Below are 5,419 nucleotides of genomic sequence, written 5' to 3' on the forward strand. Positions count from 1 at the left end.
CTTAATCTGACAAACAACTGCTTACTCTTGAAGAATTAATTATAACATGCTTCATAGTTTTATCCTTTATCAGAATGTGGCTCTTTCTCTGTTCACTTCTCAGTCTGTAACACCCCATTGGAAAATGCACCTATTGCAGAATTACATAACATGCAAACAGGTATATTTTGAATCTCTCAGGAATGGAATGTTCAGAATTTGAAAATGAGTAGTTATTAGTCATAGGAATTTTGAAGAACACATACATTCTGTCCTCTTAACAACTTATTAACTTTTAAAAGTTATGGGTTTCCATAGAATTAAACTGTTTTCTGTTTTAGTAGAAGAAAGTACTAAATTTATTCTATTTTCAAAATATTGGCAAGTATATTGTGAAAAAATTTTCTAGTTGGATATCATTCAAGTTGATGACCCTCTGATAAAGAAGAGGTAATTAATTCAAATTAGATGCTAAATAATACTGATTTTTAAAAAGTTACTACATAAAGAATAATATTTACTATACCAAAACAGTGAAATTTTATTTCATCAGCTTATTTTTTAAATTTAATTTTAATGTGAAAGTGATGTGCACTGGGGTTACAGCCATTGGAAGGTACTGAATACATAACTTTTCAAACTTGTTATCCCCTCTCTCATTTTTCTCACAGTTTTTCCTTCATCACAATACCCCTCAGACGTTGTAATGTACATTTCCAACTTATTGTCTTGTGAGAATTGCTATTGCATTGGTTTGCTCTTTGTCCTTTGCCTCACCATTTGTTTTGTTCCTGTTCCCTTAACTAATTAAGGTAAATGTATACAAAATACACAGGGTACCAAAATCAAACACAGCAGAGGATAAACCTTAGGGGAAAATCTCAAAGAAAATAGAAATCACATAGTTCATCAAAATCAACAACTGCAAATAAGTATTTCTTTTTCCATATCTTGGAGTTCATTTTGCTCAGCATCAGCTTATATGGTCATATATATGCATACAAAGGCACTGGAAAATAGTAGTTTCATGGATACTATATCATGAAAACAACATGTTAACTCTTTTTGTTGGTAAGGGCGGGATTATAATTGGTGAATTCACGATTCTGATAAAGGAATTTCAAAAGAGCTTTAAAATTTATGACAGGTAAATTTTAATTGTTCAAACTTTTTAACAACTTAGCCTATTAAGAACATTTAAAATTGTCTGGGAAAATAGGCTTTCATGCAAAGAAATCCGTGTAGACTTAGTTGAGAGGGAGCAATGTGGGTGAATATGGCTCATTTTCACAGTAAACAAACAAGCCTCACAAACCTTGCTGTAAATCCTGTAGGTTCTCTTGAGAATTGTCCTTACCCAGGAAATATACTCTCACTGTGTGAAACAAGGGTGCAATGGAATTTAAATTCAAAGTTCTTTTAAAAAAAGACATCAAAATTTGTGAATTGACATTTAATTACTAAACAGTAATTCTCTGAAAAAGAAGGGAAGATGTAATTCAAAATCACTTACTTTAATAAAAGTATGAGAAAAGAGTAGTGAAGGTAGTGAAGAAAGGTGAGAGAACCCATACAGGACTGTTTTCTCTCCAGTGGTGTAATGGGATCTTGACCTTGTTTCTTCCATTCTATCCTCACAAGCTATAAAGTGTAGCTCAGGACTGGAGTAACCAGTTCAGATAAAGAATACTCAAAGAGTGGGGGCTGGGAAAGTGGCTCAGTGGTAGAGCACTTGCCTTGCATGCCTGAGGCCCTGGGTTTGATTCCTTAGCATCACATAAGCAAAAAGAAAAAAGCCGGAAGTGGAGCTGTGGCTCAAGTGGTAGATCGCTAGCCTTGAGCTGAAGAGCTGAGGGACAGCGTCCAGGCCCAGAGTTCAGGCCCCACGACCGGACCCCTCCAAAAAAAGAGAATACTCACAGAAGAAAATATTTGCAGTCGATGTAGGTGATTTATAACCTTTGACAATCTATTCAAATCTGTTCAAGATTCTCCCCTACCCCAAACTGCCCTCTTTGGACAGCTTTGTTTGTTTTCCCATGACTGCCCTTCATTAACTGCTTAAAATTTTGTGAGCTCATATACATACTCTCTAAGCATTGCTGTTTGGTTGTGATTTTTGTGTGTTTTTGTTTGTAGTTGTGTTTTTAACTGAATTTCAAAAGGTTGTGCATTTGTGTTACAATTAAATATGTCCACCTAATTGTCCAATGCTCCTGGATCAGAGTCACTCCTTCTATCATTCTCAACCAACCCTTTCTCCAAGATTTATTGCAGATTTAGGACTTCCTTTATTACATGTGTACATTGAGTATTCTAGCTGTACTTGCCCCTTGTTCCATTTTTCATTCATTTTATGTCTTTACTATTATTCCTTTCTGGTTTCAACTTCCTGATAGTCGTTCTGTTAAACTGTCTGTTAATACATTCCAAGGAGTTTCAATCCCACATATACTTGAAATGATGTCAGCTTATATTTCCATAATTCATTCATCTGCAATAACAACTTGCAAGACTGGAGACGTGAAGCACCAAGACATGATTTTATTCTCATCGTTTTGGAAGATTAATCTTTAGTCAACAAGAAAGTTTAAACATCACTTAGAATTTATAGCTAACTACCAGTTTTTATAAATGGCTTTGTACAATGGTGTGTGATTATTTTATTTTACATGGGATGATATTTTCTACTACCTATAAATTTTGGAAAAAGAAGAAAACTAAAATTTACTACTGTAGATGAATATGATAGCAATAGAAGACAGATTTTATGTTTGTCACATCTCTGATCAGTACTCATATTCAAGACTTAAAGTCATATTTGTTACTATGTTAGACAGATAGGGAAAATATATGATAAGGCAACACATGATAAAGCAACTATTAGTGACTTTTTAAAATGTACCTTCTTATATGATGAAATTTACTTTATTAGCTAATATTTGGGTTTGAATTATGGGAGGCTGATGTATTTAACACATTTCTGGAAGGCACCTACTGAACAACGCAAATGGTGCAAGATACTATTTCTACACTTTATTGAATGGTTGAACTTATTTGGCATTAGTGCTGGGTAAACAAATCAACTCTATTGTAACTTGATTCCTACACTTGAAAAACTTAATGTCACTATCATCTACTTGTCAAGTGTTATTTTGGTGAATATGATTATAAAAAGTTTATTTGAAAAGGAATATACTTTCAAGAGATTAAATGTATGTTATCATTGGTTTGAGAATGACAACATTTTTAGACTACAGAACCAAGTTTTACTGAAGTATCAGTGTTTTGAAGTACTAAGGGTCTTCTCAATTAATGGTTTTCGAAATTATATTTGAACTCCAAGTCAAGATTTCCTAGCCTTGGTAGAACAATTATGGATCTAACATTCAGGAATTATTTTTCGGCCTACTTATGCTGGACTGAAATCTTCCATTCATCATTAGGAGAGGGGTATTAAAAATAATCTTGTGACATTTGTGATTTTGTTTACTCATATGGGCTGGTCATCTGTAAATTGAAAGTTTGAACTACAGTACTTTCTGTCATATTTTGTGATCTCATCTTTCATTTTGAGTTGCCTTACATTTCACAATTGCTTACTGCTAATTCCTGCAAGGAATTGGGGCACTGAAATATTATAGGAAATGAGAATATGAGATGGGTCTTCAATTACTTTCTCTTAGAATGTTGCATGGGCCAAGGTGAGAAGTCTTGCCCATGTTATCTGATGATGCAGGTAACTGGGACCTGATATCCTCATACCCATGGGTACTGCAGAAGAATAATAGCTTTTAGGCATCATATCAGCAAAAATTTGGGTATAATCAGTAAGAACGCTTCAGAAATATGGAAAAAAAACACTTTGGGACTAGCGAGTTAACACAAGAAACACATCAGCAGTGTAAAATCTCTTCTAGATTAGAGGAAAACAATACTGCTTTTTTTTTACTATGTGAATTCAGAAGACCAAGAACACTTAGAAGGTAATACAAGTTTATACCGAAGACATTGCATTAATACTTTTTATATTCTAATATATATTCTAAACCTAATTATTTATGTTCCAATCTATTTATGGGAATAATTTTAAATTTATTTGTCAAATTATCAATGAATTCTAGTAAGATTCACTGTGTGAAATTTAAGATCAGCACATATAAATATAAAATATATATGTATATATAATAGAAGAAATTGTTATGCAATGTTCCGTTGTGGTTAGGGCATCAAAGGCAACTGTGTTTTAAAGTATTATTCCATTATCTCTACCTCAGTTTTTGGTAGAGTTAGACATAAAACTTTACCATTTGTAAATTTACAGCCTGGAGGCAAGAGGAAACTCTTTGATTAAAACATTACCAATTTAAGCCTAATATCGAGGAAAAACATATGGACTTTTTCAGGAGTTATGGAAATATTTGGTGATAGAAAGTCAGTAGTGCAAGTTCCTGCCTGGTTGGATGGTAGACAGGCCAGAATATTAAGTAAACATGAATATGAACATTTTTTTACCTTCTTGGCTTTAGCTAGTTTTGAAATGATAGGAATAATAAACAATTATATTTTGATAAAATACCTTCTATTCTGAAGAATTAAGTCTGAAGTGTACATATCTCTATGAACCCTTGTAACTAAGATTAGTTTTGTTCCAGTAAGACAATCTATGCTGTCAGGTAAGATATTCTGGTTGGTCTGTTCCTACATGGAAGAAGGGTAAAGGGACAGAAAGACATTTGTACCACTGAGACCTCATTTAGAAAATTTTAAGCTGCAGAAGTTTAGAAGTAGCTCTTAAGCAAGGCTTACTTTGAATCCATTAGCTCCACAAAGCTAACTCAGTTGATAAATAAGTACTTGAAAAGCCATTACCTTTGAACTTAGCTATAAAGGCTTCAAAATATGATCAAATTTAAAATGAAAACGTCAAAATAGTCATTGACAAAAAATTGCAAATATGAGCAATCGACCAAACAATATAAGTTTTTTCCACTATACAAAGAAATTTAGAGAAATAAGATCAATAGCATTTTTAGTAACAATAAAGGTTCCTTGTTACAAATAGGCAACCAAGGATATATGCGTGTATAAAGATTACATCGTTAACTACTTAAATTTAGAGGATACTCCATGCTTCAGCAGCAGGTCTACACAAATTACAATACAGAGATTAACATGGCACTTGCACAAGGATGGCATGAAAATTTGTGAATTATTCCATATTTTTCATTCTTCAAATGCAATGAAAAATAGTTATTAAAAAGTTGATTAGAAAAATACAAGTGTAACAAAACCTGTAATTCATAGAATTAAAGGTTAGTTTGACATCAGTGTATTAAACTTTCACCTTCGAAAGGCCCTTACATAGCATAACCTTTAAAATACTTGAAATTAGATAACATTATCTTTTTATCCCAAAGAAATAAAATAATATAAAGGC

General features: G+C 32.8%; 1 pseudogene; it reads left to right on the forward strand.

Annotated features, from left to right (window-relative positions):
* The first annotated feature begins 5,109 nt into the window (after positions 1–5,109).
* On the forward strand, positions 5,110–5,206 carry LOC138812344 (U6 spliceosomal RNA; annotated as a pseudogene).
* The last annotated feature ends 213 nt before the right edge of the window (positions 5,207–5,419 follow it).

This window comes from Dipodomys merriami, unplaced genomic scaffold (assembly GCF_024711535.1).
Source record: "Dipodomys merriami isolate MVZ:Mamm:240054 unplaced genomic scaffold, mDipMer1.0.p SCAF_564, whole genome shotgun sequence".
NCBI lineage: Eukaryota > Metazoa > Chordata > Mammalia > Rodentia > Heteromyidae > Dipodomys > Dipodomys merriami.